The sequence below is a fragment of the Quercus lobata genome, chromosome 8 (genome assembly GCF_001633185.2).
Source record: "Quercus lobata isolate SW786 chromosome 8, ValleyOak3.0 Primary Assembly, whole genome shotgun sequence".
Taxonomy (NCBI): Eukaryota; Viridiplantae; Streptophyta; class Magnoliopsida; order Fagales; family Fagaceae; genus Quercus; species Quercus lobata.
In genome coordinates this window covers 50,294,529-50,320,653 of record NC_044911.1, presented here as the reverse complement: position 1 = coordinate 50,320,653, position 26,125 = coordinate 50,294,529, and the positions used below count along the sequence as shown (strand labels likewise).

At 35.2% G+C, this 26,125-nt stretch overlaps 1 pseudogene; it reads right to left on the bottom strand.

Moving 5' to 3' along the window:
* Positions 1-424: 424 nt before the first annotated feature.
* LOC115957021 lies at positions 425-26,125 on the bottom strand (annotated as a pseudogene).

The window sequence follows — 26,125 nt, the reverse complement described above, 5'->3', positions numbered from 1 at the left end:
AGGTGAGTGAAAACTAAAAAATAAAAACAGCTTAAGACTAGTTTTTAATTTCCTTCACAATATGGAAACTAAAAATAGTTTTTGATTTTTGCCTAAAATAAGTTACCAAACAAGTTTTTTGCCATAGGAAACAAAAAATTGTTTTTGAAAATAGAAAACTAAGGAAAAAAAGGGTTACCAAACATACCCTAAGTTTTGGAAATTGAAAACACCTAAAATGTGTTTTCAGTTTTCATAACTTATTACTCAAAAATTAGAGAATTGAACGATGGAAACAAAAACTGGAAACAATACCAAACAGGCTTCTTAGCCGTGGGACCCACATATTTTGAGTTATAGGTGATGAAAACAGAGTTATGGGTGATGGAGACACAAAAACCAAACAGCCCCTAACTTTTTTTAATTTATGCACGAAACAAAGTTCCTAAGCTTGATAACTAAGCATGAGTTTCCGAATCACATTATGTATCACATTTCTCACAAACTAATAATCAGGAAAAATAATCAAGAATTAGAGCAAAAAGTAGCTAAAAGATTCAAGAAACCCTAGAAATACAAAGTGAGTGAGTGAGTGATCTATAAGGACGAGAACGGGAGATGAGGAAAAACAAAGTTATGTCTTCTCCTTTAATGCAGTAGAAGACATAACTTTTCCTTCATGTCATATGGAAGAAGAATTATAGACCTCATATTAATACAGTAGAAGACTAGAATAAGTCATTAACACAACCACATTCACAGTATCTAAGTCTAAAAAATGAAAGCAAAAACAAAGCCCAATTAAAATCAAAACAAATATTTATAGATATACTAAGAAAAAAAAGAATATCAATAATATGAACTTCCCCAGCGTCTTATAAAATAGTAAAGGGGTTCCAGCATAATACTCAAGCGAAATTAAAAACCAAAGTAATTAATAGACCAATAAAAAATATATGCTAGCACAAGGTAGATAAACAAGCCAAACTTCAAGTGACAGAACATGGTAAGGAATAATTGGGCCACAATGAATGTGAAGAGCACGTTCACAGAGACAGTGATACTCTGTGCAGATCTCTAGTTCTCACTTGGCACTAGCTAACCATCCCAATGGCCCCCACGACCAGGCAAAAGCAGCTACATAGGCACAGATGAAGAATATACAACAAGGCCAGCATACCACTTGGGCAAGTCCATCAATTGACCTGTTACTCCAAATTTCCATCCAATGAATACTATCACCAAAACCTACAACATATATGCAATGTAATTTACATTATATAAAAATTTATGGGAATATAAATGAATACACATAAAAAGAAGAGTAGTTAGATTTTAATATATGTGTGTGTTAGAGCATCCACAGCAGTGGAGCTAAAAATTTAGCTTTTTAGCTCCACCAAAAGTTACTTTATCTAGTTTACCTACATACATGCTGCAGCAGTGGATCTATTTTAGCTTTCAACACAATAAAATAATATAAACATCACAATAAAATAATATATCCCCTACAATAAAATAATATATCCCCTACAATAAAATAATATATCTACTACAATAAACAATAATCATAACCATCCGCAATCGCTACCGCTGTCACTACCACTACCGTCGCCGCCATCAACTCTTCAACCGCCACCGCAATCACTACCGCTACCACTACCACCGCCACCGACTCTTCCACCGCTGCCACATGATAGAATAATATATTCTCTACAATAAACAACAATCACAGCCACTACAATCACCACTGTCACTACCGCAACCGCCACCACCACTGCAACCGCCACCATCAAAAAAATTATTTTTTTCTCACCAATAAAGTAATAACCTATCACTAAAAATTTATTGCAAAAATATTGTGGTAACATTTCTTAATTTTAATTTCTTATTATTCTTTATTTTATTTTTCCCATTATTTTCATCCAAATACACGTTTCTTTTTTCTTTTTCTTTTTCTTTTTCTTTTTAACTCTTTGTTTTTCTCCTCCACACACGTATACTCCTCTTTATCTTCACTCTATCTTCACTTGCATTTTTATTTTTCTACTTCAGCTTTGTCTTTCTTTCTCTTTCACTCCATCTTCACCGTCGCCCCCACAACAACCACATCGGAAAACACAAGCCCACTGCCACAAACACAAACACAAGCCCACTACCCACAACAGATCGGAAAACACAAACACAAACCCACATCGACGCTGGGCATGAGATAGCAGAGAGAGGGTGGAGCTCAGAGGTTCGGCCTTTGAGGTGGAGATTTAGAGAGAGAAAATGCAAGATAGAGAACCACGTCGGCGTTGGGCAAGAGATAGCAAAGAGAGAGGGGGTGGAGTTGTGGGGAATGCAAAGAGTGGTCGGCGCTGGGCTGGGGCTTCGGTCGGCGGCAACGGACTAAGTAGAGAGGCACTGGCAGCAGAGAGTAGATGAGGGAGAAAAAAAAAATGAGAAGGAAAGAGGAAGAAAGAAGAGAAGCCGGAGAGAGAGTGAAAAAGAAAGAAAGAGAAAATATTTTTTTAATGGAAGAGGAGAGAGAAATTTAATAAAATAATATATATATATATATTTTTTAGCTCTTATGAACAGTGCACATCTATAGATAGATGTGCACTGTAGCAATGGAGCTAAAAATTATAAATTTAGCTCCACTGCTGTGAGTATGATTTTGGGGTTTGAAGAGCTAAAATATAGCAATATAGCAGTATAGCACCACTGTTGTGAGTGCTTTTACACTATTACCTGAAATATGAGCATTTGAATTCCACCCTCTAGGAAAAGAATTATTCTACCCCATTTATTAGTACCATACATGGAGACCAATGTAGCAAAACAATTGATTCCACCAGTGATTAGCGTGGATAAGAGTGAAACATTATCCCCAAACCCAATTGTTTTGAAAAGCTAAGAAGCATAGAACATGATAACATTGATGTCTGTAAATTGTTGGAAAAATGGAATAGCCATGGACATGATCAATTGAGGCCTATACTTTCTATTCCGGATGTTTCTCCAAGGGTGTTTCAGAGCTTTGGAGGCTTCACTTGTTGCCACAAAATCCTCAAACTCGGCCTTAATTTCCTTACCAGAAACACCACGAATTCACTTGAGCATTGCTCGGCCTTTTTGGGGTTCATTCTTCTCAAGCATTGAGTTTGGACTTTGTAGTGTTAGGGAGAAAAAATGATGAGGTCACAATAAAGAGGGCAAGAACAGCTGTACCACCTAGACTAACATGCCATCCATAGCGTCCTTTGAGCTTAGGTGTGAGCTAGTTAACAACATTGGCTATCAATATGGCTATTGTAATACATAATTGGAAGATAACGTTGAGAGAACCTCTCGAAGTTTGTATATAGCCATCTCTGAGAAGTAGAGTGGTACAGTCTGCACGTAATTGAATAAATCAAAATTATTTAGTGATATATATGTACATATTATATACTAGTTAAAATTTGAAAGAAATAAAATAAGCTTGTGAGTAATTCTATAAATTAATATATAGAATTAGCAATAAAGTTTCATGTGAAAGGAATTTTTTTAAGTCATAAAATGAGGATTTTAAGAATTATGTACTTCCCTTATAAATTTAGGATAAACTCATGATGTAACCCTAAGGCAACCCATGAATTAGGATTGGGATTATTTTTCGAAGCTAGTGGCTTCATTATATTACTGAACAAAATTTTATTTATATTACCTTTTGATAATAAAAGCCAAATAATTAAAAATTAAAATTATAAATATAGAAGCATATTGAAAAAACTGATATTAGATATACCACTTACAAGAAATAAATGGGAACAAGCAAAAAGCTTAAATGTTTTATTATCACAAGAAAGATCATTATGAATAATTACTAACTTCTTTCCTTATAAATAAATTTAGGATAAACTCAGGTTTCCATAATAATAATAATAATAATAACTAGCTGCTAACTCGTGCGATACACGGGAAAGTTTTTAGTAACTATAAGATTTTAGCAAATCAAATGCTTTAAAATTTGAAAATCTTAAAGAACTTACATTAGCACTCGTCAATTTGTTTACAAAGTCAATGCTAAATAGATCTACAAATTGCATTCTCATATCCTCTGTCATTTGCAAAGTGACAGGACTCTTTTCATTATGGTTTGCATCCTTCTATCCTTCAAAAGCTTTAAAAAGTGTCATGTGGTCACTGCATAAGAATGTGTATAAGGTTATACAAAATTCTATCATTATAATCAACAATGTTCACATACTATTGTTGGAGGTCCTAAATCCAATGGTTCCGTAAATTTTCCTATGACAACGAAAACAAAAATTCACTTTTTCTTCCTAATTTTAGAACTTTTTTGGGAGAACTAAAAAATGTAGCACTTATGTTGTTTTCTGTTTTCATCATTAATGCTATATTGTCTACGTCGAATACTCCTTTCAAATGGCTCGTCATCTCTTGTTCTTGTTTGGCCTAGGTTACATACTAATTATGAGTTTTTTAAAGAAAAATATTTTTTTAATATCTCAATATCGTACCCCTTCTATTTCTCTTTTCAGATAAAATTAATCTTCGTCTCAATCTTGCATAGAAAGCAGACTCCATGCTTGGGGAATAAACTAAAAGCAAAGCATTCACAAAATTTTAATTCATAAATATAACTATATAGCAAAAACATATTGAAGAAAAATATAGCATTCACATACTAACTTCAGAATTAAAAAATTAAACAAATAAATAAAAAATAAAAATATGATTATTTGAAAAATACAAATTGCACATAGAAGTAATTAAAACAATGGAAATCTTGAGATGAAACAATTAAACCAAACATAAAACCAAGTTTGAGATAACCAAGAAACTTAAATATGCAATCATATTCCAATTTCAAATTCTCTCTACAAACATATTACCAATAAATTTGCAATAAATAGTACAGAATAAAGGAAAGACTGGTAAATACCTAACTTTCCTCGTCTTGTAGTTGTATTACCAAATAAGCCAGATATCAAAATGCTAAATCCCTACTTGCAAAACAGTAAGAATCCAATTTTCAGCCAAGAATCATTAATAGAAGAGAAATAGTACAGTGCAGAAAGTTTGAAATAGTGCAGTGTAGAGAAAATTTTTCTTTTTTAATCTCCTTCATATCATCAAACAATTTGATATGAAGCTTGCATCAAAAAAAAAAAAAATTATTAATTCCATCTTCCTCTTCTTTTGCTTAGAAATCATAAAATCTATAATATGATTACCATGGATAATCAACATGCACTCTATAGACATGATATCATTAGTGTAAAATACTTACTTGAGTTATTTGACAAAACCAAAACCGAATTAAATCAAAACTTTCATGAAAAAATCCTTTAAAGGTGCTACTTTTATATATATATATATATATATATATATATCATCATGGGGTAACAAAATAGTAACCTGACAAAGTTGGGATGGATAGGATAAGATTGGCTTATGAACAAATACTTTTACTCAATTACATCAATGGAAAATCCAAAAATGTAAAAATCCAGATAGGTACAAAAAACTAATAAATTATTTACACATAAAATAAATAAATAAAGAAGGGAAAAGAAAAAGAAAGAAAGGATTGAATAAAATAGCACATCATTGCTATTAATAATGAAAATATAGATTGACATATGACACATGCTTCTTAGACCAATGATAGAAACTTGGTTGTCCATAATCAACAAATACATGCAATTACTGATATTTGATTTATAATCAAATACGCATCACTACTATCAATAATGAAAAAGAAATAGATTGACAAATGACACCTGCTTCTCAGACCAAAGATAGAAAAACAAACTTAATCCATATCATCATGCAGTGATATCTATCATATTTCATTATTAAGATTGAGAAATCAATTGTATCCATTAGTTAAATCCACTTGGTGAACTAATTGATGGAATTGATTACAAACATCACCATCATTACTTTCACCCATGGAAATATCTAAAATAAACATATTCCCATAAATTTTTTTTTTTTAAAAAAAAAAAAAAAAAAAAAAAAAACTCTCACCACACACATACACAAATTAATACAATAAGTAGTATACTACCACCCCATTACACTTTACACATATATACAGCAACTTCTTCATCACAAACGCAAAACAAAAAGAAGAAAAATTCCATTGCACCATATTGAAAGACCATAATTATTACTTACAAATAGAAAAAAGAATCCAAATTTGTGAATAGAACACTACAATATACTATGATATTAAAACTCCAAGCATAAAACCAGATTTAAAATAGCAACCATATATTTGCTATAACTATTAAACATACACAGGGGAAATATAAATTATATAAATATTTATAAGGTACAATTGTACGAAGCATAGATATAAATTATTTTATAAACCTGCTCCATATCTGTAAAGGAAAAAAAAAAAAAAAGACATATAATTCAGTATGAACAATGTAATGAATAACTAACCTCAACGTACTCCACACCAATTTCGCTAAGATGATAAGCAAGTTGATAACTCCACCTCGCTCAGTTTCCACTAAACAAATACAAACTCATAGCTCAGTTTCCATACAAAAACAATTCAAATCGACCAATAGCTCAGTTTCCACACAAAAACATATATTCAAATTGATTATCTAAGTGTGTGCACAAAATCAATTACAAATACAAAGAGAAGCACAGCTAAAACTATAATTTAATCAACTCTAGAATACAAAATAGGCTGGGGTAAAAAATAAACCATGAAGTTGTATGCTAAAACTTATATAACTAAACTAAAATTCAAAAAAAGCTAAGAAATCCACACTAAAATAGTTAGAAATTAGATGTACATAGGTTATCATAGAGGCAAGCGAATACCATACCTTTAACCCTAATTCGAATGGAGGAAAAGAATGAAGAGAAAGGCAATAGCAATAAACCTAGAAATTGAACAGCCGTGAAAAAAATAATAATAAATAATAAATAAATAAATAATTAAAAAAAACACTAATAATAATCAACTATTTATAAGATAATAGTTATAGAGTTCTAATAATTATAGAGTTCAGATTCAGAAAAAAAAAAAATATATATATATATATATATTATAGGTTTATAAGATAATACCTTTAGGTCGGTTTCGACAGGCTAGGTTGGGTGTATTTCTGACCGACATAGTTGATGGGCCATGGGCTGGATGAGACCCACGGCAAATGGGGCGTCATTTCTGGGTTGTAGAGGTTGCATGTGGGTGGTCTGAGGAAGGAGCTCGATCTCTGTTCGATGTTTGTGGGTTTAAGGGTATGGTGGGCATGGTGGGTACGGTGGGTTATCTTTGGCCATGGGCTTGATGAGACCCACGGCAAATGGGGGGCCGTTTCTGGGTTGTAGAGGTTGGATGTGGGTGGTTTGTGGCAAATTAGTGGTCTGAGGAAGGAGATCGAGGCTTCGGTTTATGGGTATGGTGGGTCTATAGACGCGATGCGATGCGATGCTTGATTTGCTGTTGGTTGCAAGTTTATGGGTCTAATCGAGAAGGAGCTGGTAAAGGACTGAGGAAGAACATGGGAATGGCAGACCATCGTGCTGGTAAAGGACTAAGGAAGAAGATGGGGATTGGAGACCACTGTGAAAGGGAAAGGCAGAGCTTACGTTTTTTTGTTGGTTTTATTTTTTTGAGTGTCGAGTTTATGACGTTTTCTTTTTTTTGGTTTTGGTTTTATTTATTTTGTTTTATTATTTTTTTTAATATTGTGCTGACGTGGAAAATTGTGGGAGTTTTAAAAATTTCGGTTTTATATATTTATATAGATTATAATAATAATAATAAAAAGGATAAACTCATGTAACCCTAAGGCAACCCATGAATTAGAGTTAGGATTATGTATCGAAGCTAGAGGATTCAATATATTGCTAAAGCCTACTATATTAGTTTTCAATAATAAAAAGTATAAACAAATTACCCAAGGCTAGTCCCAGTTACAAAAGATCTTGGAAGGATAAAAAGTAAAACTTGCATTTAAAAAAGACTAAAAGTAAAAGGCAAAAGAGAACCAAAAAAAAATCAAGAAAAGCAAATAATTAAGGGATTTTATATTTAATCAGTATTTACTTGATTAGCAAAGCCTACACCAATACCCAGTACCCAATAAAATTCGATCAATGATAAGCATAGCAATATTTATAAATGCGGTTTTAAGCTGCGTTTTCTATAGCCATGTGTTTACTAAACGCAGCTTCAGAGCTAATCTGGAGTTGCATTTGAGAATGTTCCAGCTGTGTTTATGTGAGAAGGGCTATAGCCACGTTTTAAAAATGCGGCTATAGACCCATTTACAAGATTTATTTTTTATTTTTTAAATACGTCTTAAAGCCACATTTGGAAAACACGGCTTTAGGGGGTATTTGGAGCTGCATTTGTGAGTAAAAACGCAGCTTTAGGCCTTGTCCTAAAGCCGCATTTGGCAAACATGGCCATAGAAGCACCTAGAGCTGCGTTTATATGTAAAAACGTGGCTTTAGGCCTTGGTATATATATTGAAGAAAAAATCCCTAATCCCTAATCAGATCAATCTATCACTCTCACTCTCAAACACACCCTCGCTCTCTATCACTCTCAACACCACATCGCCATCGCTGCCTCTAATTGACGCCACCACCGTCGCCAAGAACCTCATTCTCATAGCTCTCTCTCTCAGCCATCATAGGTCAGAACCTCTCTTTTCCTCTTGCGATCTCTCTCTCGGTTGTGTCACGTGTGTGCGTATGTTTTGGCCATGGGTTTGGGTATTGCTATTCTTCTGGGTATGTGGCCATGTATGTATGTAGATGTGAATGAGTGTAATGTGTGCTCTGTTTGTATGTTTTTGATTTGGGATTTTGGGTTTACTGTTTCGTATTGCGGAAGCTATGAAAATGGGTTTGCAAGAAGTAAGGCTTGCCATAGTTACAATTTCTTTTTCTTTTTTTTTAGTGTTCTATCTCTTTTTGTCTCATAAATCTCAGGTTTGTGGACTTATTTGTGCTATTTGATTTCTATAGTTTTGGATTGTGGTTTGTGTTTTGGGTTTTGATTTCTCTGTGTGTTCTTTGGTTTGATTTCTCACGGGTATGAGTTGGTTTTGACTTCTCTATGTGTTCTTTGGGTTGATTTCTCATGGGTATGGATTGTTTTGATTTCTCTATTCTTTGGTTGATTTCTCATGGGTCTAGGTTGGTTTTGATTTCTCAAGTGTGGTGTAGTTTGTTGGCGTTGTATTTTCAAATATAATTCTGTATGCAACATGGGTGTCTATACTAGAGATCCTTGGTGAATCTACGTTTCTGAAGTACTCATTTTTATAATTTTATTGTTGGTGTTTTCAATTGGTAAATTTTCTAGCTCAAATCCCTAACTATTAACTTGTGCTGAAATTTGAGTTCTATTAAATTTCTTTGATTCATTCGAGAATCTGTTTGGTTGTGTTTGGTTGTCTAAAAATTGTAGGAAAAGAATGATGTATTATAGTTTTAATTTTTCACATACTATACCTGTCACATTCTTTAAATTATTTGTGATTTTTTCCCACTTCTTTTGATTCAATAAAGTCTAGTTCTATAATAGACTTCTACTTAACAGAATTATGCATTAATTTTAATCAGTTCAAAAGACCTCTATACTTTGTCATTGTTTCACACATAATGTGCTTTAGGTTTTTTGGTTAATGAGTTTTGAAATCATACATGGTGATAACCTGAGATGTCACTTTCATGTGTGCATTATGGGACTTATCAACAGCGAATACTTGTTGAAGACTTGAATGAAAAATGGAAGCGAGTCATACAAAACACCTCAGTAACTTCAAATTTGCTTCTTTTTGGTTATATGAACAATGAGTCTGAGATTTATGAAGTCGATTTTTATCCATTTGCATTTTTGTAGGCAATAACACTGTTGGAGCACTATGAATGGTTGAATAGGCTATTGATGGAAGTATGGCCTAACTTCATTAATCCAAAGCTCTCAATAAGGTTCTCATCCATTGTTGAGGTGAGATCTTGTCCTTTATTATACTTGAGATTCACTTTTGTTCACTCAACACAGAAATTATGCAACTCCTTGTTGGGGTTTATGCCCTAAAATCCAATTTATTGGCATGACATAAATAATTAAATTGTTTAATTATATGAGACTATTTATTAATGAACTAATGGGACATTATCTTAGTCCATGAAATGCATAGTATGTGATTTATGTGAAAAGTCACAGAAGATATAAATCACAAGTTCTTTGTAAACTCAGAATTTTAGTTCGTAGTCAGTGATGAAATTGGGCGTTTCATCTGCGAATACTATAACATATCAACTACGATGATTTGTCTTGATCATGGAAGTGGAGACTTCTAGTTGGTATGTTGATATGTTTTAAGAGTTAAGACATATTGAACTGGACCGCTGTGAGATTTATTATTCTCCTAACGACTGTCAAATGAATAATAAATCTCATGACTTCTATTTACATCAACTCTAAATTCTGAGAGAATAATGGACCTGATCATGAGATGTAGGTTGCTTTGATATATCAGGAGTGAGACCTATAAATTAATGGTCAAAACTTCAATATGTTAGGCAGCCGCATTTAATGTTGATGGAACATATATTCTCAAAATGGAATTCATAATCTTTTAAGGGAGATATAAAATATTCCCTTGTGATAAGTTTAATGGGTTTGGTTATTCAGAGTGTTGGGCCCAACCACTTTAGTAAGGAGTTACTAAAGTATATATTTATGAAATTGGATTTCATAAATATATGATGAATAACATAAAGGATTAAACCGGGTACTCAAGGATTAAGATGTAGTAATCTTCAAAGTGACAGTCTATTTCATGACTTTGTATTACTACGAATATTTTGATGAAGGGATTGCATGTATAATAAAATCTTGGGATATAATTTATTAATAAGGCCTAGAGTGTAATTATATTCATATAGTGGTATTGAATATAATTAATGGTAACTTTGGACTTGTCAAGAATTGACAGAAAAGCCCAAGGCCCATTGGAGCTAGAGTCTTATTTGGTCCCTTTTGGTCCCACTCCAAGCCACATACTAAAGCCCAATTGGAATGGCCCAAAAAGCTAGTCCAATTAGATAATCAGTTGTATATAAGAAGAGAAACATACAGAATTTCATTAAGGGGTTTTAATAAGGTTCTCATAAGAGACTTTCATAAGGATTTTGATGAGACTTTCATAAGGTTTTTCATTAAGATCATACAAAGAATGAAATGGTTTGTATGTGAGTGTTGGACACTCTTTATTCTCTCCTTGGAAACTGATTGAGAGACCACACATCTTGGGCATTAAGTGGAATTGGAGTGAAGATTAAAAGTCTTCTCAAGAACTTCTGATCTTCGATTTTGAATTTCACCACACCAAGGTACGCATTCTTGTTCTCAAATTCTGAAACTTACATAGTACATGTTATCAATTGCGAATGAAGTAGATCCATTAATTTTTCCGCTACGCACATGTATTTTTTCAACACTCCTCTGCTCGATGTTTCATTTCTTGCTAGTATTTGCATGTTTTTATGGTTTAATAAATTCATCTGCACCATGTTAACTAATTCTGTTAGCATGCTTCTCAAACTTATACTGATTAAATAGTTGTACTAGCATGTTCATAAATTGATTCCTTTCTGAAAAATTTTGGTGTAAGTTTGATCTGATGACAAATACAGTGTAATTCATAGTTTCTATAGTAGATCTATTGCATTTAGATCATGACAAGTTCAAATTTTTCCCCCTAGATCAACTTAGATTTAATCCATGATCCTCCTACTAGTGGGATTACAATGTTTTATAAATTTTTTTGAAAAGAAATCTCCAAAAATGGATATTAGAGTAGCTGATTCCGTGTTGCCATTCCATTATTGACAACTTGACAGTAGTATTGATATTCTCTTTTCCTCTATTGTCATAAAGTCCTTGGAATTGATATACTGCAACCTAATGCTGGAAGAAATTGTGTTCATACTTGTTACCAATATCATAAGTGCTTCAGTAGAATATCTCCCCTTAGTTTGGCGTACATACATACATTACATTTTATAATGATAAACTTAATTAGAAAATCTACTCTTTTGCAGAAACGGTTAAAGCACCGAAAATCAAGGTGATGATGCCAAAAAAATCAACAGTGAGCCACACAGTCCTCACGTGCTCCTGACAAGAATCTACACAACACAAAAGCTGAAGACCTTAAGAGGAGTACCGGTGTGGTACCGGCCAAATACCCTCCGACGGTCAAATTAGAGAAATCTTTGTTCACAACTCTAGAGTACCAAAGCTAGGGTGAATTACGCGTACCTTAGTTGGTGAGGGTATTGGGGCTTTTATAGTAGTAGAGGGTTGACCTCTCTTCCTAGGACTAGAAGTCTTTTCCTTATAGGAGTCTTCTTTAGACATATTTGGCGGAATCCTTTCCTTATAGGAATCCTTTTAAGTAGCGCCAAACGTGGAGAGCAAGATATTTCCTTATATATGCAATCGTGGGCAGTAAGTAAACTTGTATCAGGGTCATCGGCTTACCCTACATCCTTCAGCCTTACTGGCGTCTGCCCTCAAATGCGTTTTGTGGACTCCTTACACTTCGTTTGTTGACACCTACTAATGGAAGCTAACGGTTTTACATGTAACCGTCAGCTTATGCCTGATGGCTTTATCTAAAACCGTCAACTTATGCCTTATATGAGTAAGCATTATTTTTATCCATATTTGCTTCATCCCTTTTCATTGGTGATTCTAATATTGTAAATTTATCCTCATCACTCATTAATACACATATCTCGTGGGATCCTTTCCTGCCTTCAGCTTTCTCCCCATCTAGGCGTAGATGCCAACAGGTCAGAAGATGAAGTCGTCGGCTTAACAGCTTCATCTTGTGTGAAGTCGTCAGTTTAGAGACTGACAGCTTCATCTTGTGTGAAGTCGTTAGCTTAGAGACTGACGGCTTCAACTTGCGTGAAGTCTTAGAGACTGACGGCTTCATCTTGCGTAAAGTCTTCAGTTTAGAGACTGACGGCTTCATCTTCAGCTTCATCTTGCGTGAAGTCTTCAGCTTAGAGACTGACGGCTTCATCTTGCGTGAAGTCTTTAGCTTAGAGACTGACGGCTTCATCTTTCATAAAGTCTTCAGCTTAGAGACTGACGGCTTCATCTTGCGTGAAGTCTTTAGCTTAGAGACTGACGGCTTCATCTTGCGTGAAGTCGCCAGTATGCATAATAAAGCTGACGGGTCTTTGGAGATCAACAACAACTTTTATTTTGTCAAAAAATTCCCCTTATCAGCTGCCCCCTACTCCATAGCCTCGTTAGCTTTAGCTGACAGGTTATGGAGTTAACATCGTCAGAAAGGTCATTTATGTGTGATGCCTCGAGCCGCCTTTATCTGCTACCCCCTACTATTTTTGAGGAAGGTGACGATCTTACCAAGTCCGAGGCAGACCTAAAAGATGATAGCGTTGTCCTTGTCCAGCCTACCGTGGATCAGCCCGTCGTCCCTTTGACTCCGTCGGCCAATCCTTATGCTGAAGACCCTAATGTTGAAGACCCTTCCGCTCCAAGCGTCCAGGCCCTTCTTCCAAAGGGTGATGAAAAGCCTCGAAACCCCCTGGCTTCATGAACTTAAGCTTTTTTCTTTCTTTATTGTAAATGTAAAGCTAATTTGAGACAATGTTTGACGCCCGCTTGTTTTTGGGCTTATGCTTGTATGAACATCACTTTATTTGTAGTATTTTACGCCCGTCACTTTCAATATATATGTGTTACTTTTTATTTAGCATGTCTGTCTATCCTTGGCATTTGTATGTATGTTAGGATACGTTCGTACTTGGTAATTTAAGGAGAATCCATCCACTTAAAGTGTCTTTTAGACACGTCTTGTTTAAAGGTTTCAAACCATCTTCTTCTTTGAACGTGTCCCTTTTGTGGACTGGTGGATTTGTTCATGAATCCGTCCATTTGTAGATAATGGCGTCAGCTTGCTTTTACTTGATGGACTCGTCCACTTGTGGAACAAGTCATACATTCGTCCACTTTGTAGATTTTGTAATAAATTCATTTATTTTGTGGGTTTCGTAATGAACTCGTCCACTTGGCGGACTTTATATTGAACCTGTCCACTTTGTAGACTTAACAAACCCGTCCACTTGGTGGACTTTGTAATAAGGTCGCTCACTTTGTGGATTTAGTAATAAATTCGTCCACTTCATAGACTTAGCAGTAGACTCGTCCACTTTGTGGACTTAGTAGTAGACTCGTCCGCTTTGTGGACTTAGTAATAAATTCGTCTACTTCGTGGTCTTAGCAGTAGACTCGTCCACTTTGTGGAATTTATAGTAGACTCGTCCACTTTGTGGACTTTATAGTAGACTCGTCCACTTTGTGGACTTAGCAGTAAACTCGTCCACTTTGTTGAGGTGACAAAGAGTTGGTACCTCGTCACCTTGTGAGTCGTTCACTTAGAGTCGTGGACTAATTGAGGTGACTAAATTTTGGTGCCTCGTCACCTTTTTGGTCGTCTACTTGTAGGTGACTTAGTATGGTGATCATCCATCCATAGTCGACTTCGGTCACGCGTCTACCCGTAGGTGACTCCCATAGGCGACTTTGGCCATGCGTCTACCCGTAGGTGACTTAACGTAGTGACCGTCCACCCGTAGGCGACTTTGGTCATGCATCTACCCGTAGGTGATTTAGCGTAGTGACCGTCCACCCGTAGGAAACTTTGGCCATGCATCTACCCGTAGGTGACTTAGCGTAGTGACCGTCTACCCGTAGACGACTTTGGCCATGTCTGAATAAACTCCTCTTATTATAATAAACCATGCATTCATAGAAAAAGTAGTTCTTAAAAAGAAAACAAAGACCTGCCCTTTGGGCTTTAAAAGAGTTATTGTAGCAAAAACTGAAGTAAATAGAAAAATTGAGGAGTATAACTAAAATTCACTAAGGTAAACTAGAAATAAAGGGGTGCTACTCTTCATGTCATCCTTTTTACTGGAAATACTTCCGTAGGTGCTTGGTGTTCCACGGGTGGGGTAGCTATTGTCCGTCCAGCGTCTCCAGTTCTTGCCATCTTCTGCCCTCTGTCCTGTCGCGTATCCTCCTGCCTTTCTCTCTTCTCTCGAGTCAGAAGCGCGTCTTCAGCATTCATGTACTTGGTTTCCCTGTAAAGCATGTCCGACATAGTCTTCGGGTCGTTCTTGTATAGTGAAAATAGGAACTTACCCTTCCGCAGCCCATTTGTGAAAGCGGCTACAAGTATCTTGTCATCAGCTTCATCGATTGAAAGCGCCTCTTTGTTAAAGCATGCTATGTAAGACCTTAGCGTCTCATCTTCCCGTTGCTTGATGCTTATCAAGCATGCTGTAGACTTCTTATACCTGTGTCCCCCGATGAAGTGCGAAGCAAACTGGGCGCTTAGCTCCTTGAAAGTACTAATAGAGTTAGGTGTCAGCCTACTAAACCATATCCTTGCGGGACCCTTCAACGTGGTGGGGAAAGCTCTGCACATGATCTCGTCGGGTACCCCCTGAAGGTGCATCAAGGTCTTGAAAGACTCCAAATGATCTAGAGGGTCTTTGTTTCCGTCGTAGTTTTCCACCTGTGGCATACGGAACTTTGGTGGAAAGGAGAAGGAGTTGACGGACGCGGTGAACGGCGAGTCGGTTTGGTGGACCAGATCATCAAGGTCGCTGGACACCCGTCCTTTGAAGGCGTTCATCATGATGTCCATCTGTTCCTTTATCGCCTGCATCTCCACGACAATATGGGGTGGAGCCATATCAGTGATGGATGGACGGCTCATATCTTGTCGCTCTGGTCTGCTTGGGGCATTACTACCTTCTAGCCCCTCTTGGTCTCTTCGCATGGCACTGGTACCTTCTTGATTTTCCTTTTGGGTATCCATAGTAGCGTTCTTTTGCCGTAGCTGTTCTTCAAGGTCCTGATTCTGTTTGGTGAGACGTTCCACTGCTGCCATGAGGATTTGGACCTGCCTCTCCAAGGCAGTGGGTCGCTGCTCGTATTCATAGCAACGTTCTTCTACCGTAGCTGTTCTTCAAGGTCCTGATTCTGTTTGGTGAGATGTTCCACTGCTGCCATAAGGGTTTGGACCTGCCTCTCCAACGCAGTGGGTCGCGACTCGTCTCCCTGAACGTTGTTGGTAGTTGCCATCAAGCGAGTAAGTACCATGCAACTCTTTGTTCGGGAAGCGATAGGCTAAAGTGCGCTTCGTTCTCACAAACGGCGCCAACTGATGATGCCAAAAAAATCACCAGTGAGCCACACGGTCCTCACGTGCTCTTGACAAGAACCTGCACAACACAAAAGCTGAAGACCTTAAGAGGAGTATTGGTGTGGTACCGGCCAAATACCCTCCGACGGTCAAGTTAGAGAAATCTTTTGTTCAAAACTCTAGAGTACCAGAGCTGGGGTGAATTATGCGTACCTTGGTTGGTGAGGGTATTGGGGCTTTTATAGTAGTAAAGGGTTGACCTCTTTTCCTTGGACTAGAAGTTTTTTCCTTATAGGAGCCTTCTTTAGGCATATTTGGCGGAATCCTTTCCTTATAGGAATCCTTTTAAGTAGCGTCAAACGTGGAGAGCAAGACATTTCTTTATATATGCAATCGTGGGCAGCAAGTAAACTTGTATCAGGGTCATCAGCTTACCCTACATCCTTCAGCCTTACTGGTGTCTGCCCTCAGGTGCATTTTGCGGACTCCCTACACTTTGTTTGTTGACACCTACTAATGGAAGCTAACGGTTTTACATGTAACCGTCAACTTATGCCTGATGGCTTTATCTAAAACCGTCAACTTATGCCTTATATGAGTAAGCATTATTTTTATCCTCATCCCTTTTCATTGGTGATTCTAATATTGTAAATTTATCCTTATCACTCATTAATACACATATCTCGTGGGATCCTTTCCTGCCTTCAGCTTTCTCCCCGTCTAGGCGTAGATGCCAACAAGTCAGAAGATGAAGTCGTCAGTTTAACGGCTTCATCTTGTGTGAAGTCGTCAGTGTAGAGACTGACAGCTTCATCTTGTGTGAAGTCGTTAGCTTAGAGACTGACGGCTTCATCTTGCGTGAAGTCTTCAGCTCAGAGACTGACGGCTTCATCTTGCGTGAGTTCTTCAGCTTAAAGACTGACGGCTTCATCTTCAGCTTCATCTTGCGTGAAGTCTTCAGCTTAGAGATTGACGGCTTCATTTTTCGTGAAGTCTTCACCTTAGAGACTGACGGCTTCATCTTGCGTGAAGTCTTCAGTTTAGAAACTGACGGCTTCATCTTGTGTGAAGTCGCCAGTATGCATAATAGAGCTAACAGGTCTTTGGAGATCAACAACAACTTTTATTTTGTCAAAAAATTCCCCTTATCACAAGGCTTATTGTAAGTGGTCTACTTTTTCTTTTAAATTCATTCATTAATCATATCTTTGGACTGATGATAACCAAATTCTACCTCTATACTGAAGAAAAGCTATCATGTAGGAAAAAATTGAATTGCTTGAATTTTCACTGGGTTCAAGCCCACCAAGCCTGGGTCTTCAAGGGACTAGCTAGTTAACTTTGGGTGATCAGGTTTGGTTTCTGATTTTTAGTACTGAAATTTTATGTGTATCCCATTCTTTCGAGAAGGTTCACTTTTTTTTTGGGGGGCGAGTGTGTGTTGAATTTTAGATATTATATCAAGAACAAGCCTTTTTCGAAATCCAATATAAAAGCTTGGAAAGGAGGTTTCTACAGATAGGAAGATTTCTTTTGTTGTTTCTCTATTGTTTATTTGTTAGTCAACCTGATTGAAATCCTTTTTCAGGTTTTATTGTTTGAGGTAGAATCCTTTATCAGTTTTTCCTTTTTAGTTTCTTTTAATGTCTTGTTCCTTTTTTAATGTCTTGAGGTAGAATCCTTTTTCAGTTTTTTTTTAACGTTCTATCAGGTGCTTTGCTCATGCTGGTTACTTCTTGCTTGTTGCTTTTATTGTTAAAGGCAAGTCTGAGTTGCCATAATTTTATAAGTTGGTAGTGATCAGCTTCTGTGTTTGCTATAAACAAGGAATTGGCCATTATGTCATTCTTTTAAAATTCAGCACTTCCATGATGGCTTAGCTATATAATGGATGTTAAAATGATTGAAGAATTGGCCTAATTAGTTATCAGATACTGACCTAGGCCTTGTGTGTGTGTTCTCTTTATTTTATTTTATTTTCTTGAAATTTTACATACATTAATGTAAGTATGTTTGTGTTTCCTCAAATGCAGGAGGAGATCCAAGGAAAATTTAAAATCTCTAGTAAGCAATTTTTAAGTATTGATTTAAGTCCATCACTGGTTCCAAGTGGAATTTCTACCATATAACCTTCATTATCTCTGAAATAACAACCTCTAAATAATTTCTACCAAATAAAGCATCAAGTACTGCTGATGCCTCCATGTAAACTCTGTGTTCTTCAATTTCATACTGGTGATGCATATAAATAGTTGTTTCAATGGTTTTTTAAGATGTGCAATTAGCCTTTTGACTTGCCATGTATTGGTCAAGTCAATAACTATTGTTCTCTGCAACCAGTTTTATCTAAAAACTTCTATAAATTTTCTGTGTCAGTGCATGTGTGTGTTGAATGAGAAGAAGAGTACAAAATAATAAACCTTGAAAGCTTTGAAAATGGTCAAGGGATCAAGTTGTAACGAAAATATAAAAGAATGTGCTCTACTGAAATTTTAGATACAATTCACTTTGCACTTGTCAATGTAAACATCGACCTTTGTTTTTGTCTGGGGTGTAAAACTGTCATCTTGGCATCTAAAAGTTAAAATAGTATATTATGTTAGTGGGTGATTTTCTTTTAGTAAATATCAAAAACAGAAGCACAGCTGCAAGCCTGCTACTCTATCGTGCCTAGACAGATAAGAAATGTTTGATTCAGTGGCCTGAAAGAAATCATGACACTCTAATTATGTATAGACTCTGCCCTTGGTGTCTGACATGACTGTAATTGGTATAGCATAAGTATCAGATTTCCTGGATTGGAGAGGATTTTGGGATTGAATTGACTTTGTGTGTGTATATTCAATTGCTTAAATTTCTAGCTTAAATTGTTAATTTGTGTTGGATTTTGAACTTGGTTGTCTTGTACATTCTAGTTTGATTTGAGCTTAAATTATTGGTTGATTTTGCTATTTGGATTTTGGATGAAAAATAGTAAGAAAAATATAATGTAGTTTGGAGATAAGTTACGTAGTGAATAAAGCAAGATTCAAAATATTATATTTATATAAAAATTTAAAAAAAAAAAAAATTGAACCAATATAACCAAGAATATAAGATGGAACATCAAATGGCGTGAAACATATGACTTGACAAGAAGCAAGTCCACATGCATGGCATGCAGAAGTAGTCGAGTAATTTGATAAGGAAAGTCATAAAAAGACAGCCTCTTTGGCAACCCTGTCAGCATTATTAATATGGTGGGGGCTAAGTCCATCTAGTACAGTTAGTAAAATCAATAATTCTACTAGAGTTTAATGAAGCACGTGAAGTACGCAAATCATTATATGGTATCCAGATTTTTCCAGCTTCATGAGTTCACAGTCAAATAATTCAAAGCTTCGTTGCATTTTGCTTCTTGACAGGGTTGTGATAGGTCGGTACTCTTGGATGACACCTCTCTAAGGAATTGATATTTTGTAAATTTAATATGAAACATGTTATATTTGATTTTGACAGTATATATATATATGTGCGTGTTTATTTGTAATAGAAAATTTAATAGGATTTATAGTAATATTTATAATAAATGTGATAATAATTTTCTAGATATTACATTTTGGTCCCCTTTGATAGCATCTGTTATTGTAAGTGCCTGCTGATTTTTTTTTTTTTTTGGCTTTCTAATGATGATGTATTTGTTCTATATATCATGGCTGTGTGGAGAGGACCACTTGGGCTGGTGGTCACTTACCCATATATTTTAGTTTGATATTTTTTTAATATACCTGTGAAAAAGATCCGTCATATTATGCTGCATTGCACTTACAGATGATGACATAGAAAAAAATAGTGTGATGTGACCTAATCTTTGAAAGTAACTTATAATACTTAGGAAGAGACATTTAGCAAAACAAGAATGGTAATAATACTTAAGAAGAGACTCATTGGTGTGAATGATTGATGGCTGTTTTATGTTTAGATTATTCTGGGTGCAATGTGTTTGTATGTGATGTCACTAAAGTGGGGGGTAAGGTATATGTGTCTTACCTCAATTCAGGTTTTATGGGTTCTGACATGTCTGGAAATCCATGTGGATTGTGCATTGAACCTAGGTGAACTTCTGGCTTGTCATTGAAAATAGAAACCTTTGCATCCTACTTGGTAAAAATAATTAGGCAATTGTTGTTTCATTGGTTGAAATATTTAAAATATGCTACTGTGGTCGTGCAAGATTTCCACTGAGAACTTGCTGAGATCGATAAAAGCATAGTTGGGTTGAACTTTATTCAACTATATGCCTCCTATCTTGTTATTCCATTCCACTGAGTTTGGGGCCAGATAATTTATTAAATCGTATTCTTCCTTGCCTATGAGATAAGGTTTGTCACTCCTTATCTCATCCTATCACTGTTGAGGTTGGTTTCTGATAAGCATAGTTGAGTTCTCTCGTCATTGGGTGTTTATTTGTTACCTGACCATTTTTTCATTTGTCAACAATGGAAACTAAACAAGTCAAGCATTTTGAAAGAATGAAGCAGGGGTTTTATATTTCCATAGAAACCGCAAACTAGTCTTTCTCACAATTGCAAATCTTAATTTATATAGGAACTGCAAACTAGTCTTTCTCACAATTGCAAACTAGTCTTTCCCTCAGTTGGACCAACCAAAATATAGGAACTGTCTCAACCAAATACATTGGAACAACCTAATCAAGTTAGGCAAAAGGTGAACTTATCATTAGCTATTGTTTAATGGTTCAATGAACTTCTATTCATCCATAGATTGCCACCTATTATTCAAAGCCTTTCAAATCAAATTAATAATATAGAATATGCTTATGTCTCTATAGTAATCTCTCTTTTGAAGTGTTTCATTAATTCATTCTTTATAAAATTCAGTGTTGTACGTTGTACACTTTTTTCCTTGAAACAATTTTGTACTGGTTCTGGTGTTCTCTTCAACCTTGAAACAATTTTCATTGCCTTATGCATATTGCAGTTTCAGTATATGTCTTTTTCCCCCCTCCTTTTTACCCATTGCTCCATGGTAGTGCCAAATTCTATGTAAAACTGTCATATTGAGTTTGACCATATTTTGTACTTAGAATGGATCAGTGATAGGAGTGATAACTCTAACTACTCTAGTTATAGAATTGTTTGGCAAATTAGGGTAATTATTTTTTTAGAGAATTGTGAGTACAAATTAGGGTAATTGTTTATTCACTCCTTGTTTGGTTTCTTAGAAAATTGAGGTACATAGAAGAAAAGTGTTTCTATTGTATGTTGGTTTTTGGAAAATACTGAATTAAGGCTACCTCAAAACTAATTGGAGATAGATGGGTGAAGGCTTTTACTTAATGACATATTCTGGTGGTAATGACATTTAGTACGCATGGTTGCTCAAAAGATTCATTGTATTTATAATTAATTGCAACTGAAGTTATAATTAAGAAAGCTACATTTTCCTTCTCTTTGGCTTTTAATACCTACTCAATTTTATTTTTATTAGTGTTAGTAATTACTATTTAACATAACAAGGTGGCATAATCTTGCATAGTTAGCATACCTCATGACACTGAGCAATTTTAAAAATGTTAGGACTATAATTTTCCTAAGAATCTGCTTTGAATATTTAGTAGAGATTTTTCCTTGATGTTAGGACTATATTGTGCTTTATGTGATACAATTTTTCCTAATTAACACACTACAGATTATTCCTTGATCTCTATTATATTGTATTGTGGTCAAGATCATATTAGCAGTTTGCTGTCTGTTTGGCCTCTTCATTTTAATGAATGAAGAATGTCTCTGAACTTATATTTTTTAGGGGTAAAATTCTTGTCTCCCTTAGAGTTAATGAAAACTTAAGACATGTCCTCCCTCTATTATATTGTATTGTTTTGTTTGCTGGCAATTGGTTGGGAACTGTTTATGTAGAGCTTTTGTTGAGTGCTTGTAGAGCTTTTGTTGAGCCTTAGTGCATTCCTGGGCAGGAATTATAGATTACGCAGGAAAAAAAAAAAAGCACCTGTAGCCGTGTTTTTAAAAACGCAGCTATAGACAAACCCAATGTAGGGGACTTTAGCCATGTTTTAGAAAACGCAGCTCAAAGCTGGTCTGTAGCCGCATTTTGCAAAAATGCAACTATAGGTCGAGGTCTATAGCCACGTTTCTAAAAACGCAACTATAGGCCCCGAATCCTATAGCCGCAATTAAAAAACGCAACTATAGGTCTGGCCTTTCGTCGTAGTTATAAAAACGTGACTATAGACCCACAAGGGCCTATTGCTACGTAGTATAGACCGGGTTTGTAAACGCAGCTATAGGATTGATGATAGCTCCGGCCAAGAAAACCAAACCACCGGTGAGCATGAATATTTTCCTACTCAACTTCTTGGTCACCAAACAATACCACAAGTGCAGCAAAGTATAGAGAAGATGTAAACATAGTCAGTGTGACACTGTCAAATTTACAGTACTGATTGGTTAATTTATCCAAGCTCCTTATGATAAACCGATGGAAAAAAAACTTTTATAAGAAGGAAGCCATGGATGTCACACCACCTATATATACTTATACAAAATCATATGTTAGAATCAAATTAAACACATCAACTTACATGTATGGAACGTACATGAAAGAAGAATTAATTATGGAAGAAAGAAACATATAGTATTATATTGGGGTTCTTATTGAATGCATGCTTACCTAAGATACCAATATCATAACCAAAAATCAAACCCCACCCCCCCCATAGCAGCGAGCATGGATGGCCATGTGGGTAGGGTATGGGTAGGTTATACCTATACTTGACCCAATTCAGTGGTGGTTCAAGGAATTTTTTTAGGGTGGTCACTAAGAAATTTAAATCATACAAAATCTAATAAAGCGATAACTTGAATATTTGCTACAATTGTGAATCGAGTCACCAAGGAGAGTAAAATTGCTTCAAAGCAAAAGGAATATAATTGTTGTCACTATGAAGGAGAACTGATAACCACAATATTTTTGTTGCTACCATTTTTTAGGGAAAAATGAAATTAGAGATTATTTTTATTGAATATGTTGAACAAGCTACAAATTTATATGTTTAGCGATTTTTATCTTGTTGTTTTATAGTAGGCTTTTTGTTGAATAATTAGATCACTTGTTGTTGTTTGGTCTTATCTTGTTTTTGTTTGATTTATGTTTGTTGTTATTTGGGCTAATATTTATTGTTGTTATTTAAGTTTTTTTTTTTTTTTTCTAATTTTATAAAAGGGATTAAGGATTATGTTTGGAGGGCAGAATTAATTTTGGAATAATGCTACATCCATGATATTTTTACAATAAATCTTATGCAAAAAGCTATTATAGGTGGGTAAAAAAATAATATTAGTATTAAGGCCAAATCAGAATCAGTAGCAGCTTACCACATTGGATTTGTTGTAAAATTATTGTAAAAATGTTGTAAATGTAGCATTATTCTTATTTTTGTTGAACCAAACTTTTTGTAATTCTCAAGTCAGGGTGTTTAACATTTTTATCAGGGTGATTTCAATAGATTAATATAACATATAAATTTTTTTTGGCAAGTGTATATATGCAATTTTTTGCAAGTCAGGGTGGTCCTATGATGACCCTAGCTTGCATGTAGAGCCGCTAGTGACCCAATTAATTAAATAATATGTAGGTTATTAAATATACAACAAGATCTATTGTTTAATCCTAGTCCAAATTAACCACAGTAACTTAACTTTGTAATAATACAGAAATAAAAATAAGTAACTTAGCTTGCAATTATCTATTTGATTATATGGTTTTATTTGATTGCACCCATTTTACTATTTAATCACAATTTTTTTTTTAATGTTTAGAACTTTATTAGTACAAGTTGGCACCCTAGAAAAACTTTATGGCTCTGCCACTATATATCATCAATATATCATATATCATTTACATTGAGCATGTACTATGCAGTAAAAATTAAATTTTACAGGGCTTTCACAATCACATTAATAAACTAGCAGTTTACACTATACTGTATATATTGTAGTTAATTAATCAAAAAATCTAAACTTGTTTAACATTAAAAAATACGATTATTCCAATTAAGACTATAATACCAAAGAGGTTGTGTATTTTGAAATACTAAAATTGTGAGGTTAAATTCAACAAGGACTCAATGTAAACCCTCCAATAACATTTTAGATACATTATCACTCTTCAATTTACACATTAAAATTAGTCTCACCCCATGTGAAATGGGATTGCATCTTTTCCAAAATTGGGAATTTTTTTTTTTTTTTTTCTGTTGAGAATGAAATGGTTGTGTGGTGAATGGGTACAGTTGATAAGAGGTATATATTGGTATACTTCACAATTCACACGTACCCCTAGATAAACTTTTGCAGAGCACAATTCAATAGAAGAATGTATTTTGTTTGTTGTTGCTACAATCAGGAAGGCGTACTTGGGAAGTCATGACGATAATTGTTTGTACTCAAAAATAAATAAAACCATGTTCAAATGAGAAACGTAAGTGCAAAGATGATTACATGTGTCATTCAACCATTTTTGGAATAAGCCAGAGGTTGAATAGAGAAGAAGATTCTCTCCATTTCACTTGAAAAGGAGAAAGTGTATTTCACATCAATAGTGTAAAAATGTATTCTCATTTAAAATTTAAAATTATATAACATTAGATATACCTTTAAATTTGTAATATTTAACTTATATCATAAAATGATCCATTTCAAATGAAAAGAGAATCCTAATGTGTTGAAGAAATAGTCTTAGATTTCAAAGCTATGGTAGCAGCTTGTCTGAGAAATTTGCTTGTTAAGTTTTTTAGTTGACAAATTCCATGATAATGTAATAATTCATGAGTTGAGTCATTTAATGTTCAAAGATTGAAGTGTGAAAATGTAGCTCAGAGAAGGCATACACTTTGTATAGAATTTGACTGTCATTCAATCATTTCTCGATCGATTGAAATCTCCAGGTTTTGACAAAGGCTTAGTCGATCAAAAATCGGGTATGACATGTTTTAATTTTCTAAATTTGATTGTTGCCTAGAATTCCGTACCCTATTTGCATATCTTGATGGTGAACTGAAAATTGAACCAACTCCAATTCGTCCATGAGAGTCGTTCAGGTCAAAAAGACAAGAATGGTTATACTTAGTAGGACGGTCGTCCATAGGTGTATAGGTTGTCCATGAGGAAAGCACCTAGACGACCCTCGATACTTGGGAAAATTCCAGAAAATTTATCTACAAAAGCTAGTGAATTGAACCACGTGTTATTATTTTGAGGCATGAGTAAAATCCTGGTTCATTCCTATGACTTCCTACAAAGTATTTAACTTCCAACGACAGTTATAGAAGATAAGATTGAATATTCTAACTCCTATAGCGGTTGTGGAAGTTAACCCTAAACCTTTTGACTTCCTCAAATATAGGGGAAGTTACAAGACAAGTAACCGCTTCAAGAGCACACTATATAAACACTCATTCACATCAAATGAAGGTAAGTTTTAGACAACTCCTAAAAATTTGGAACTCGAGAATTTAAAAGAGAAACTAACTTAAGCATCTAAGGATTCTTGGCCGGTCCACTCCGGTCACCTTTGATCGTGTGTTTTCCTTTTCCGACTTTCTCAAGCAATTACTAGTCCATTGAAACCCGAAACATTCAGCCTACTAATTTTCTTTCCATCATCAATTGGCGCTGTCTGTGGGAAGTGATTAATTGTGTTTCGCAATTTATCTTCCTGCGACAAAAAGGCTACATGGTTCGGACAAGATCAATGGCCACTAGTCCAGGCCACTTGGAGAATAGGAATGCTTCTAGTAATCCCCATCGCGATCGTCAATCATCACCTATCATGCAACTGCCTTCCATCCAGCACATACAATCCATGGCAGCCGCCAT